At 42.5% G+C, this 15,626-nt stretch overlaps 1 long non-coding RNA gene across 1 annotated transcript; it reads right to left on the minus strand.

Annotated features, from left to right (window-relative positions):
• Positions 1–246: 246 nt before the first annotated feature.
• On the minus strand, positions 247–3,863 carry LOC135288958 (uncharacterized). Its single transcript, XR_010351766.1, has 3 exons — positions 3,726–3,863; positions 3,261–3,398; positions 247–415 (listed from the first exon to the last, which is right to left on the minus strand). It is a non-coding gene; the product is annotated as an uncharacterized LOC135288958 (long non-coding RNA).
• Positions 3,864–15,626: the final 11,763 nt, after the last annotated feature.

Here is a 15,626-nt window from a genome sequence, read left to right on the forward strand (position 1 = left end):
TCCTTGGAAAACATGCACACATTCCCACAGTCCCAGGAAACAGTGGGCTGCCAAAAGAAGATTGCCTCAGCTGACCTGGCCTAGCTTTTTCCTAGCAGAAAATACATACTGAAGATCTCTTAGGCCAATTTGCCAACTTCTGCAAAGACCCCATGGCCTGTCTTCATCTTAGTCATTGAATGGGCTCATAACTGCTCTTCCACAGATGTTGAGAGTGAGCAGCCAAGATGATTTTACCCACCTGTATTCCCTCAAAAGGTGAACAGAGTGTTGAGCCAAACAGCCTGTGTGGGAGCTCCACGAGAAACCAGTGAATCTGCTCAATGTTTTAACTCTGCTGTCTCCAGGCTTCTTCCTCAGGCGTGAATCCTATCACACTTACAGTTCTGTCAGTCAGGTGGTGAAGTGCATCTGGCTGCCGGGGAATTGATAGGAGAAATAAAGGGCTTTCCTTGAAGCATAGCCAAGTGCCAAGCTTTTCATGCAAAGTTGCAGCCTGCAGTGTGCTGATCACACTGCCCTTACAGGCACAGAGAAATCAGGCAGCAAAAAGCTATGAAGGGGTTATATGGTTTGCCAGAAAGCCCTAAAAAAAGTGAAGAAAGTATAAAGACATTGGATTTAGTCACAATTTTGCCTCAGAACAATCTGGAAACATTCCTTGCCAGAGAAGGTATTATCTTGAGCTTTGGGAGGTGGGTTCTGGTGCAGGCTCTTTCATAAGAGCCAATGATTGGTTTCCTCTCCCTAGAAAGAGCATTAATCCATCCAGAGCAGGTGCTCTCTTTGAGCCAAGACATTGTGAAGGGATCTCTGAGGCCAGTTTCTGATGGGGACCCCAGAGTGCCAGGGAGCACAGGCACCAGCTTGTCCTTCTTGGTTCCTCCTCGTCTGCAGGGAGCAGGTTGGTGACTAGGCTGGGATCTGCCATGGTCCTTGCTGTGCCTTGTCTCTAAGGATATCACTAGGTGGCCCTGTTAGATTGCCTATTTCTAATGAGCAAGTTTTTAGTCTTCAAAAAGATATTGTACTGTTAGGGATTGGAGCTTTTTAATTTTTTTTTTTAAATAAAGGATTCTCATTTTGAAAGAAATCATGACTGTGGGAGCTTGCTGGGATGTTTATTCCCCATATTTTGACAGAAACCCTTCAAAACCACAACTCTGGGCTCAAAGAAATGAAATTTCTTTCAGAAGAGGTTTCTTTGTACACAGTTTGAGATGACCTTGGGTCTAAAGTTAGTAAATGCACACAAATAAAAGAAGATGGGCTTTGAGCAGCCGATAATCTGGTCTGCTTCAGTAGAAAGGTAAACCAAAGGTTTGCTACAGTTTGGCTCAGTGCCAGGTGGAAAAGGACAAGGTTTTTTTTTCAAGTGGAAAGACTGACACATTTGCTAGGACCCCTTACATTTACCTGGGACTGCACAAGGACAACGCATCAGCTTTTCAATCCTGTCATCTGTTACTTGTCCTCTAAAAGGTTATTTGTGCTTCTGTGAAAGGCCATTGCAACACTCAGTTTTCATCACAATCCTTTCCAATTAGAAAAACCAAGAGTGTTTATATAGTGAAGCTTGAAACCACTTGTACAGCTGCAGCATGAAGGCAGCTTGGGAGTGAAAGAGATTGTAACTACAAAAAATCCCACTATCACATTTCCCAGCACTGAGGATCTGGACTGGGGCTCTGTGTTTCATTCCTTGTACAGCTGCTTGGCTAGTCAGCATTGTGAATTTTAAGGAGAGCACAGAGTATCAGCATATTGTGTTGAACTTCTTTAGGGTGTGCTGGGAGAAGGGAGACTTAAAAGGTGAGAAAAGAAGAAATTATTAGTGCCTGGGAGAAATAATGCCTAAAAAGAGTGATGCAAGTTGTCAAAAGTTATTTTTGAGTTATTGATGAGTTATTTCCTGCAAGCAACCACCTCTGCTACCAAAGAGAGGTTGGTGCTCCACCAGTTAAGGAAACCCCAAAGACCAGTTTGGCTCTTCAGCAGTGAGCTGACCTTGCAGTCTGAACACTTGATAACTGTTGTAATTCAAAACTGTGCATGCTCCAAAAGACCAGTTGCCACATGAAAGTGATGGAGATGAGAAAAACCAGTAAGCAAAGAGGCCCACACCTCTTCAATTTATTCACCAAGCTGAACAGAGCAAATCTTCATCCCCAGCAAGGTGTCAGTGGAGAGGTGAGGGAAAAGAATATTTGTCCAGCTGGCACATTATAGCCAGAAAAACTGCACTTTAAAATGCTCACTGTCTTTACATAGGATGAAAAAGCAAGGAGTGGGTTTCCTCCACTAGCATCAAGTCAGCAAACCCACCAGTGACATCTGCAAATGTCAATGGAGGGAAATGTCTGGATACTGCAGAAATGATGATTACTCTTTGCATACCAAAACAGCATCAGCCCCAGTAAGAAAACAACGCCCAGCTTCTCAAAGCAGAATATTTCTGTTCTGAACATTCTGACTAACAAAAACAGGAAAGGTCTGGCTTAGGGCTCAAAAAGCTCCCTCCTCTTTTTTGAAGCCATTTGACTTCCATAGTGCTGGGATTTCTCTGGGAATTTGCTGGGAGGCTGTTAGGAAGACTTCATGTAAGGTTAGGCATCCTCTGGGTTCCCTTCCTTTCCTAAGGACACGGCTTCCAGCTGAAGAGCTTTGAGATGAACCCACGACCACCTTGCTGATTAGAGCTGGTCATTTGCAGGGCTTTCCAGGGGTTATTTGCTGGTTCTAGCCCTGCACTTGAATAAACTAAGCCATCACATTCAATGCAGAGACCACACAACCTCTGTAAAACCTGCTGTGTGAGCTGCCTGGGAATCCCCTTTGCTTACCCATGGTTGCAGGGAAGGTTTTGCAATTAGAAATGGCAAGGAAATTTGGCACAGCAAGCGGCATTTCCCACTTAGAAATTCTCATGATTACACAGGATCAAGTGTTTTGTCCAGCCATACCTGGGTTGGTGACAGAGCTCTCTCTCAAGCACTACAGAAGCCAGCAGGTTTATAGCTGTAAGCTCTAGAGAGATGTGTCACCTTTCAGCCACTGTTCTTGAACTTGAGCACATGTCCCCTCTTATGTGCCAAAATGTTATGTGCAGCAGAAATAGAAGTTAAAGGATACTTAATGAAGGAAAATCTCCCAGAGAAGAGGTGTCTGCTGCCTGCATCCCTTTCTTCAGCACCTCTCATCCCAAGAATAAATTATCCACATATTTCTGAGCACTGAGGCAAGAAACAAGGCCTTCTTACATGTCTCCCAGCCTTGCCTTCTCCATACAACAGTTGTTCTCAATTACAGCCAGCTTCCATCAGCATCTCTCACTCTCCTTGCTTGCAGGAGACAAGTTAGATACTGACTTTGTATTTTCACCTTAGTTGTTCTCTGGGCTGTGGAGGAGGAAAGAGAAAGAAAGAAAGTGAGTGCAAGTGAATATCAAGAACCTGCCTTAGATAAAATATTCAGATCTTACAGTGAATAATACATGGGAATGGAAAACATTTTTCCAGCTACGTGCAAGCCCAGTGCACTGTGGCAGAGACCACACCAACTTGGCTAGCAGCACCTTACAGAGGACCAAAGGGGGCAAAAAATTCTGCATAGCTTCTGTTATTAACTAAATTCCCCCTCAACACTGCAGCAGCAGACACAGACACAGGCCATGCATACACTCACACACACACACACTCATACACATTCTTTACATTTCTGCTCACATGCAGCAAAACAACAGTAGAACTTTGTCAGAGGTTTCAGCTGGAGGCTGGGCTGCTCTGTGCTGCTGATCAGCAGGGACTATCCCCAGGATGATTAATAGAGGTTTTGCTTTGCAGCTGCCATATCGGCACCACTCTGCACTCCTGCTTGCCCCCCCTCTCCACTTCGCTGGTGGCCATAGCAACATCCCCAGCACTGCCTGCAGTGCCAGCTCTTCCCTCCTTTCCAGCAGCCTCCGCTCTAGGAGCCCATCCTCGTGAGCAGCAAACCTGTGCTCTCCACACTTACAGGCTTGTAAGTCTGTGACCATTTCCCAGCAGGATTCTGACATTCCCCAGGTGCCAGTGGCCCTGCTCATGCCCTGCCCATCCCACCACTGCCTGCTGCTGAGGAGCTTCCCAGAGTGAAACACTGTGGCCACCAGGCTCAAAGCACGGCTGGCTCTACCTGCTGGCAGTATTTCATGGGCACCCTCCTGGAGCCCCTTCTGCCCTCCGCAGAGGGGATCAGCCTGGCCTTGCTGCGGCTCTGCTGGGTGCCCAGAGTGCCCTGCCTCTCCTTTCTGTGTTCCTCTCTAACCAGAGGGTTGGCTGAGTTATATCCTGGCACGTCCCTTTGCAGGAGCTGCTGAATCCACCTGGGCACCAGCTGTAGCTGGGAAAATGCCATCCCACTCCACTGGATGGGAAAATGCTCACCTAAGGACATATTGTAGCCTGGGCTGCCTGAGCATCCATTTAATGGGTGCCACACTGCTCTGGGAGCTGCTCATCTCCCTGCTCTGACAAGTTGCAGATGTTTCCTTCAGTGTTATTTTAGTTTCAGGCACAAAGGGCTACTTATTTTCCAGCCTCTGTGCACTAAGGGAATTTGTGAACCCCCCCCCCCCCCCCCCCAAATTTTCTGCCTCAGGATACACATGCATCCCTGCTGGTTCAAGGCACTGTGCACATCTAGAAACCAGGGAAAGGAAAGGGGGAAGGAGAGGGAGCACAGAGCTCTCCATTCCCACTCACAGGCTCTGGGGAACAACTCAGCACTTGTATAAATGCAGGGACTAGGGCCTGCACTGCTCAGCAGCCAATTCAGGTAATGGCCATGCCAGGCTGAAACTGCTGCTCTGGATCAGCTCTATTCACAGCATACTTCTTTCCAATTGCTGCTTGTACAAGTGTTCCAACAGGCTTAGCTTTCCAAACCCTTACTGCTGTTTAAAAAAACAAAAAACCACAGACTGTCTCTAAGGCTTCCACCATACAGCTAGAAGGAAAGATTTAGTTTAGTTTTTTTACTGATTTAAGACATAATTCATTTATGCAAGGAGATAAATATGTTACTTATTGAAGGCCAGTGTATTTCCAGACAGAACTAATCATCATTAGCCTTTCTGATTACTGAGTAAACAACCTGCTTCAGTATTGATCATTAATCTATGATATCGCTTGGATTCATTTTAACTTTGCACATTAATGTCAGCTGCTGTGAGATGCAAATACAATAGATTCACTTTCCAATTTCTTGTCAGAATATTGTACATGTGCTACTGCAGTATCCCAGGCTCAGATATTGCATTTCTCCCCTGAGGTCCAACAAACAAGAATTTCAGAAGGGCAGCAAATGAATTTTTAGCCTGAGGGAAAATGTTTGATGAAAAAAAGTCACATTTTTAATAGTTTTCATGGAAAATGAGATGAAAGTGGGGTTGGAAAAAAAATACTGGAGTGGTTTTAGCTGTAAGTGCCACTGAGGGCCTGATAAAAGCTGTACCTTGTCATTTTTTAGACTAGTCTCTCTGGCACACTAGGGCTCCCACTCAGGCTCACACAAAACATTCCTCACTGGGTATAAGGTAGGAGGAAGACTGCTGCTCCCCGTGGGCAATGTCAGGAAAGAGAGCCTGCCTGGTAAAAGCTAAAATGTAATTCAGGAAGCATTATGATATCTGGATTGACTAAAAATCATTATTTTTATTGGAAGTATTCTTTCTCATGGTGAGAAGTTCTTTACTCCTGTGAATAGCCAGCACATTCCACAATAACTGTGAAAGCCCAATTTATCTAAGAGAAATGTCCATGGAAATCATTTGGGGCAGCTTTCAGAGTACCACCTTGCACTTTGAAAACAGCAAGCAAAGTAGTCTTCCTGTTTTATTCATCAGGAATCAATGGCAGATAGGCCAGGTGGGCTGGACAGCAAGTGGGTTTTAGTGCACAGAGCTGCTGCTCAGCTCATGGCTTCATCCCCAGTTGAGGGAAAAGATGTATGGGAGCATAAAATAATCACTGCATGCATTACCACATTGCCCCCTTGAAAGTGAGGCACGGGGACTACAGAAATCCATCTATATTGTTCTTGGATTCATTATGAGTAGTAAACTGATGTGCAAAAAACTCCCATCTACAAACCACATATAAAATCCAAGCAGTCCTAAAGTGCCAAGAGATTTTGTAGGAGCCCCTGGTGAGGCAGGAAGCAGCTGGGGTAACCTGCTTCTCCAGCCTCCTAATTGCCTTGATCCATTTTCAAGGAAGAGGATAAAATGTCACAGTGACATATTTTGCTTGAGCTAATCAATGCTGTGGGCTGCAAAGCAAAAGAAAACAGCCCCATTAATTCACAATAACCTTCTTCTGAAACCTTTTGGGATTTTATGCTTAGCTGCTGCTAAACAGAGGAGATTAAATAACAAAAATGCAGAACCACTTGCTTTTCTTCTCAGCTCTGATGGGCAGCCTGACAAGACAGACGCAGTGTTGTGATCCAGACCAGACACAGCAGCTCCCTCAGGCTCCTGTGCCAGCTGCATTCCCGTGCTCACATCAGTCACTGCTGGGCTCCCTCCTCTATCCTCAGCAAGCAGCAGCAGGTGTGCTCTCAGGAGCAAGGGAGCCTCCTGAGGAGGCTGCACTGAGCTAAGGCTGGAGCAGAGTTAGAGCTCAGGAAGGCTCAATGAGTGGTGAGCAGGACATGCCAAGTGTTTCCTGTGTGCTTCTTCAAAGGCCTGCAAGAATGAACCACGTCAGAGTTCTTGGTGTGGGCTGCTTTTGTTAGTTAGTTTGTTTGCAGGTTTGGACTTCTTTTGTTAAATATGAACAGAGGTTAGGGCTATTCAGGGAGGATGTCCTGAACCTTTTTTCCCAAAACTGTCCTCTTGCCCTGACACAAGAATGCTTTCCCTGCCTCACTGCCACACCCGGAGGCTGCTCCCATCCCTTTGTATCAGGCTCCCTCTGTGCTCCATTGCATGTGTGCACTGAGTGCAAAGAAAGCCAGCAGCTTTCCTAGGATTGCTTTTTAGCAAAAATTACTACTTTTTTTAAAGCAAAACTTACTACCTTACTACTACTACTTACTAGTTTAATTTATTTTAAAAATAAAAACACCCTGAGGAAAGGTTCCCTTTAAAAAGCAAACAGAGAAGTAGTGAAGGAGTTAAAGCAATTGATTTCAAAGCAATTGGAATCCCAAACTTGATAGGTGACACCTGTGGCTGGACTATTTTGGAATAAGTTTATAGCTGTTTGTAAAGGGCAAGCAAGAGTAAAATAATAAGTTTGGTATGTCAATGAATAATTTTTAAAAATACATATATTGTTTTTAGTCTGACAGGACACAGGATAAACTTAGAAGTCTCTACTTAGTAAGGAAAATTAAAACAGCAGCCTGGGACACATGAGAGGTCTGCTACAGGTCATCTATAAGAAGCTCTATTAGGTATAGAGTTTTAAATTATTTTCTTAAAAAAAGAAACATTAAGTCATTAGCTGAAGACTTCAGTAGCCTTCTCCCTTCCCAGCACAAAGCTATGAAACAGGAAAGAGATTCAAGAGCTTCTTGGGATATGATGGAAATGATATTCTGCAAAGTTAAAGGGAAGAGGGAGGTATGGAGGATAGGTAGCTCTCTGAAGAAACAGTATTAAAAACACACACACACACACACACACACACGCTCTGCCAGTGCGGAGGAAGCATAGCAGGAGAGCAACTTGGCTCCGCTAGGAGCTATGAAACAGCCTGAGACTTGAGAAGAATAGAAAAATAGGACCTAGGGGAAGTTATTCAGGAGAAGCACGACAGAAGGGCATGAATTTATAAGGGTAAAATCAAAGGCCAAAGACAGATAACAGGCCCAGAGAACAGCAATATCACCAGGAAAGTATGTAAATTAATGCATTAGCAAGAAAATAGAGATCACTGCTCAGAGGGAAGGGAGCGGCTAGACCTGAGAAATGGAACAATTCATTCTACTTTGCACTGAAAAAGACACAGCTCGGAGTGGATGGGCAGAAGAATAACACCCAGGAAAAGAGCTAAGATGATACCAGAAGAGAACAAGCCATAGGGTACTCTGGTAAGGTAGAAAATGCCTGAGGTCTTGTTTAACTGATTAGACATGAGGAAATGTACCCAGATTTCTTATCAGCCTATGGGAGAACATGTCAGAATGATCAGAAATTTTTGTTGAGCACTTGGAGAAAAAATGGCACTGGATAATGGGAAACAGAAGAGCAAAATGGTCCTTAAAAAAATTACTTCAATGTCCAGTGATAACAGAGCAAGTGGCTTCAATTGCCACTCCTAGAAAGGCACTGGAACAAATTATCTAATTCTATGTGAACCTGCAGTAAGCAAACGTGTTACAAGCAACCAACATCTCCAACTCATTAATAAAACCTACATCAAATCCATCCAGTTTTTAACACATTACCATACCAGAATATAAAATCTGAGAGAGTCTTGTGGGCATGATTTGGGGATTTTTTTCTGATCCCCTCTTCATAGTTTTGGGTTTGAGCTGGGCTTTTTTTCCCCACATCCAGCTAGGTTTGGAAAGGAGAAATAATTGGTCACTGAGTGAAATAGAGGAACCTCAGGGGACTTTGATAATACAGGAGCTTAATAATGTGCCATGAAATTAGATCTCTTTAAACGTTTCTCGTTATTTGTATATATTACAGTCACTACTTTGTCTGGCTATCCAGATCACTCTCACTGGCTCCCCACCATGACACAGGTGCTGCAAAGTATTTTTTTAAACAGCACAGTAGGAATAAGGCTTACAAGGAAATCTGGGGTGCACAAACACCAGATGAATGTAAATACATATTTCAGTGTGCACATGAAAGCATACTGCAGTGGCATCCAGAGCTGCTTTAAAAATAATTATGTGCATTAGTCATGGGGTTGAGCAAGGAAAGGTTTCGTAAAGGCAGAGTTGTCAGCCTCCATCCACACACAGCCGAGTGTGGGGAGGTGCAGGCAGAGATCTAAGATGTGAAACTGGCTGATAATTACCTTACACCATTCAGCAAGAAAAATTAAGCTGTGAAAACCATACAACATATGTGAATTATCACCTACATGGAGGGGCAGGGTCTCTGAGGACAGGGGCACAACATGCCAGCCCTGGGGGCAGAGAGTGGTGAGGAGAGTCTCAGTGCTGCAGCTGCCTGAGGATGGACGTGTAGGCCTAGGGAAGTTCTGTGAAAGACATGAGTCTGAGAGATTTCAGGGATCCACAGGGGAAACCCAGTGGGTGGCTGCAGGCTTTTCCTTGTGAGGGAACATGAGCATGGTACCAGGCTGGGCAGGCATAATATGAGGGGCAGCTGACCTAAGTAGGGGTCTTGCTTTCAATAAGTGATGGGAACATAACAGAAGAAGATGGGAGCACCTGGAAGTTGTGGATTGTGGTTCAGAAATCTTAGCTATCAAGACACAAAAAAAACATTGTTTAGATTCCTCTCCTCCATGGGTTACCTTGGCTCAGTACATGTCCTCTAAATAAATCAAACAACTGAAAACCACTGGCACTGAAAAAACCCAACAAACTAACCTCAACTTCCCAATTGTTTCAATCCAAATAATTAAGAGAAAAGTAACCAACCTTTTCAACAAAAACTCTAAATTTTCCTTTAGCAACCTCCTACAACACATGAACATAACTAGTGGCTGCATTGCAGACACCATCTGTTCCAGCACAACAGCAACTCACCCACTTCTACCCACTCAGCATGACCAGAATTTAGAAGAGCATGCTGCATGTGCAGGGGAGGCACATGTGTTGTGAGTGGTGGAGGAGAGCAAACTAGGATAAGGAAGGGACAATCACTGCTAGAGGGGGAGCAGAGTGCTGCTCTGCAATGAATCCTTCTTTTGGAGAGGATAGCGAGTTGGCCACACTCGAGTGGGGTGAGAAAAATTCATGGGATAACCAAATGTTTCCCCATCTTGTAAATTGTCTAGTACTCATGCAGCCATCCAAACCTATTGCTTCCTTGCCACCAGCCACAGGCAGCAATCCAATCATTTTTAGTGTGAAAATCTTCTAGTACTGTGCTCCACAGAGTCTTTTCCACAGCTAGGGCATCCCATGGAATATGGGTAAATCATTCTGGTAGTCAGCCTGGGAATTCTGGCATCAGCCCTGGCATAGGCAGAGGACTACAACTTGGCCCTCAAATTCTCTTCCCTCATACAATAGTTTTCCTTTGTGGCCATGAGATTTTGCACCTAACCCTAGGGGAAAAACAAATTACCACATCTCACATGACTGTAAAACAAACTTTACTTAGCAACAAGACACAGTACCTCATTTGTGGGGAGCTACACAGAAATGTATCCTCTTCTGCTGAACTTCAGCTCGAGCTACATTCTCCCACTGTACCCAACAAGGAATGCATAAAATCTACCAATACCTTTTTCTGCAAGAATTTTAAACAATTAGCACAATTCCATGAAGGAGCAATTTCTGTGAAGCAACAGGAACACAGTGCCCAGGGTTGTGCCCAGGGTTTCAATTATCTTTGCAGAAAGAGCTCTGTGCAGAAAGCACTGTGGGCTTCCTCTCAAGGCACGTTGCCAGTGCTGAACTTCCAGTTTCTTTGACTTTATGCTCTCTTGCTCGCTATACTTGGATAATCCAGGTTCCATGGAGTATCATTCCCTTTGCACTTTGATGCTTTGGTAATTCCATCAGTTCACACAGCTAAACTTCTGCTCTTCAAATATCTGCTGAAGTTATATCTGCCTCATTTCTGTAATTGAGCAGTTAGTAAAGAAGTTATTTTCTCCTATATTAACCCTTGTGTCACACCTCTGTTTCCTTATATACCATTGCTCAGTTGACTGTGCGTGAATAAACTGTTCGTCCCTCCTCTGAGCTAATCCAAAAAGTCATTGGAGGTGGGACTGCATTTGATAGTTATGTGCTCAGCATCAAGCACCCTAACTGCATCAGATTACAAACTTGAATAATAATTGGCTTGATTAGGGCAAACGGCATGACATGTAAACCAGTGCTTGAATATACACAGAATGCAACCATTGCTACATAAAGTATTTTATTTTCCCTATTATCTGCCATCTAAACTCCCTGAAATACCAGAAAATCACTTTCCTAAATTATTACCCATAAAATAATCCTCAATCTGCATAACCTTGTAATGACAGAAGAGCAAACAGTTTACAGAGACGGCAATAAAGCAAGCAAGATTCAGTGTCACTTGCAGTAGTAAATTATGCATGTATTACAGGAATCTACAAAAGCAAAATCCTATGCATATAAATAATAAAACCAGCTTATACACAGATTTTTTTTCATTAGTTTGAATCAAGTTTTTACTTCAGGACAAAAACTACTGTAGCACACTAGAAAAACCCCATTCCTTATTTATACATATTATTTTATATTGCCTGTACAGCCAGCTTCATTTTAGACTGACCCTTTTTAATACTGTTTATGGTTGAGATGTCAAACTGAATATATGTGTCTCTGCCCATTTTTGGAGCTACTTTTGTTATTCACTTAAATGTTCAGATTTCTCTTTCTATATATGTGCTCACATCCACATGTATCTCTCTCTATATATACACCCCCTTCCTATCCTGTCTTGATAAAGAGATAATATTTGAAAGTAATGCCATTTAAACAAATCTTTAGGACTCCTGTAAGAACACTTGCCAAGGGGAAGTCCAAGGGGAATGGGGAGGAGGAAGAAGCATAGCAAGCTCCTTGTAAATGGTTATCCTCCAGTCTTCAGCAGGTCTGATAACACTTGGGTTCTGCAGGTTTCCTGCACAGCATCTAGGCTGTGTTCAGTCCTAACTTTCCTTCAGCTGGAAGTTCTAGCTCTCCTCAGTTCCTGCTTTTCTTACCAAAGCAGGGGAAACATCCACTGCATAAGCAAGAGCTCCTGTTGCCATCTTGCTGCAAAGGTTTTGTACCTTCTTGGTGATTTTCATGAGCAGCTCCTCACAGCACTGACTCCTTCTTCTCAGCACAGCCAACAAATTCCATCTCCCCTCTTGACCAGCCAACCTGCTCTTTTATAATACCCCTCTTAATTGGATCCAGCTGTGGCCTATTAAGGGCAGGCTTGTTCTTAATGCTTGATAATCAGCACAGCTGTAACTCCTTAGGGGTGAGATTACCTTCACCATCTCTATTCTCCTACATTTTATCTATCCACAAGCTCCTACAGAGGAGGCAGTTTCCCATCTGGGTGCCTGAGACATTTGCTCATGCGCTGACATCTCATTTGATAGAGCAGGCAGAGTTACTGAGTTAGCAGAGATGGAATAGCACAGTACTGAGAGCTGTTCTTATCCTCGACAAAACATCCTCTATTCAAAATGCAAGTGTCCTCAGCAGTACAGTGTGGGCTGGTAATAGTGTTTCTAAAACTAAAAAAAAACCTAAACAAAACAAAACCAAAAACCTAAAACAAAACATGAAAAACATCACAAAACAATTGAAAAACCAACCCAGCAGCACTGATTAAAACAATTAAGCCCTGACTCTGAAAAAAAACCAAAGCAAAACAAACACAACCAGCCAGGAGGCAGCAACAAATAATTTTGTAGGCAAAATGTATTTCAGTTTTGGCATGGTTACCTGAATGCTGGAGTCACTGCATCCTTTTAAGCTAAGTATTATATGTAAGCAAATTGGCCCCATTTGAAAGCAGCAACCTTATGCTAACTTGGAATCTGTATAATTGAATGCAAAGCTAAAGAGCTACACTACATTTCCATGACATTTGTATGAACATGGATGAGCAGAGTTACCCAGCTCAGAGCTGAGGACTCTCATGTTCAGAAAGGACAAACCACTTAGCAAGGAGTAACATTCAGTATTTAAATGAGAATTTATCAGGTCTAAAAGAACAGGGCATTTGTACAGACACAGAAAGCTCTGAAGGCCAAAATTACACTTAAGCAGGAACAAACCCATTAGCAATCAGCATTCCTATTCCCACAACACTTTGGGCTACATCGAAGTATACAGTGAGGGTTTTCACACACCTTTCCATCCTGTTATTACCCTCTGACACCCCAGTTCACACGATCATTTGTGCCAGTGTAACCTGACTGTCCTTAAGCAATTAACCCTTGGGCTGGAGAGACAGCTAGTGCTGAGGAAACCTTTTCCTATTAGTGCCAATTAACTATTTTTTTTAACTGCAGCTGATGCACAGATGAACTAAAAGGCTCCTGTTATAAATGATGCTGCATCTTTTGTGGGTGGGTGCTAAACTCAATGAAATAGAAATAAATCAGAACACCTTTGCTTAGAAATAGTGTTGCAGGTATTCGAGCTCCCCAGTAGCAGTGTCAGGCCACACAGGGGTACAGGAGTGTACAGAGGAGTCTGGCCCTTTACCATGCTCCAGTAGAATATTGGTGCCTCTTATTCCTGAAGGTGGACCTAGGAATCTGAACTGGCTCTGAACCCAGAGACCAGCAGCAATGACCCCAATCTCCCCAAATGACTTTCAGCTATTCTCACAGGGTTCATTTTAACAAATCGTGAACTTTGAATTGTGAACTTTGAATTTTGCCACTCAAAATGAAGAAACAGGTTTTCTTAGCAGATTGGCTTTTGCACATGCCATCTTTGCATATTTATTTTTTAGTATGTGAAACCCAGTTTAATTACATTATACTAGAACTGACCAAAAAAAAACCAACAAAATGTAATCCCAAATGGACATGAAACCAGATATTGATGATTTTTATTATATGTTAAAATATTTTGAGTACAAAAAGAAGATAAGCTAAATTGAGTCACTGCTTGAAAATATTAATATCACTGAACTAAGGCATGAAAAAGCTAGACATGAAAATAACATATATACTGCGAATGCCATTTGACATTTATATTCCCAACTGTTACAAATTCAAGCAAGACTGTTAGAAGGGAGGTTCTCTTGCCTGTGACTGCTTGTTAGGAGTCTTTTTGAGTTACGTAAAGGCACCCCTTCCATACTTCCATACTGGCTTCCCAGTGGAGCACCTCACTCCTCTGTGGGGTAGCCAGTACTATAAGGATTTTAAAGCTTGTATGGAGGAATGGAACACCTTCATGTTCAAAAATCATGTGTAACACTCAGCAAGTTAAAGTCCTCTTCTCCCCTCTACCAATCGGCTATGATACAGCTACAAGCTTGGAGTTTACTTCTGCCTTATCTCCTCCAAATGGCTCTTCTTGCACCCTATCTTGCTATCAACCTGTGAAGATATCAGTACATCTTTCCATAAATGGCTTCATTTGGACTTCCAGCAAAACCTTCATCTTGAAGAGCTCTCTACGTACCTGTAAGAGATTCCAACGTGCACACATATCCCGCGTCCAAACTGTCCAGACAGGTGGTTTTGGCCTTGTGCTTCCTTTCACTGAGATTTTATTGAATTCATAAGTTCATCATGAAGGGCTATTGGCCTCAAGCTTGAAAAGACTAATCAGTAGGCAGAGCCACACCTTGTAAACAGCAAAACGTGCTGGCTAACAACCATCCCAGTTCTTAACAAAATCCCAAACATATTTTCAGGTCAATGCTCTATCCATCTGTTAGTGTTTCATTCAATGTGTTCTCTATTTTGAAACTTATGAACTTGAATTTCAATGTGCATGTAAACAGAAATAATTCAAGAACAGCATCACTGGGCTCTGATTTGTTGTGAAAACGTGATAACCACCATGGGGCAACAGACGGTGTAGAAGATTACTCAGACATGCCTGGTGAGTACCCTGAGAACACGTGAAATCCCAAAAGGAAGGACAGGCTGCAGATTTCATATGTAGGAGCAAAAAAGAAAATCTGCACTCAAATGGTTATGTGGCCTTGCATGACACGACTGCAAAGGTTTATTCACCTAATTAATCAAGACAATCCTCTTTCACAGAACTTGCTGCAAGTGAAATATTACGAAGATTTTGTGACTTGCTTGTTTTCTTTTTTTTACTGTGGTATATCGACCAGACATTTCCCCTATAAGCTTGATTGCTTAGATAAAATTCAAGCTGGATCCATGTGTGATTTCTTAGATGATGCCTTTCCTATCAAAAAGGCCACTAACTTTTTAATGGAATTCTTATTTGCTTTTTGAATAAGCCACAGTAAAACCATATAGCCAAAAATGTTTTATTTCACCATTAGCCATATAACCAATCTGCATAAAATGGTGGCTATATTTTTGTTCAAAACAGTTCCAAACCCCAAGAAAGCTCTACTGAAAACATTAACCAACCCTTTATTCCTATAAAAATAAAAAAGAGAAATTATACATTCAAGAGTGTCTACACTTTTAAACAATAAATTAAACTTTGTAATAGCAACATCAATTTACATTTCAAATTATTTAAAAGAAAAGTACAGCATAGGGTACAAAATAATCTCTTTCCTTACCTTCCAAATACATCAAATAAATTCTTTTATTCCTTTACTGCACTGGCACCTAAGATCTTAGAAGAAACTATAGAGTGCTACAGGAAAAGAAAAAGAAAATTTAAAAACCTCCTGCTAGAGTCCCTAAATGGATATTACCTTCCAAGATTTTGCTGACAAAACTCTCTGACAAAAATGCTAACTGAACTTATATGAAAATACAAGCTTA

The sequence above is a fragment of the Passer domesticus genome, chromosome 1 (assembly GCF_036417665.1).
Source record: "Passer domesticus isolate bPasDom1 chromosome 1, bPasDom1.hap1, whole genome shotgun sequence".
Lineage (NCBI taxonomy): Eukaryota > Metazoa > Chordata > Aves > Passeriformes > Passeridae > Passer > Passer domesticus.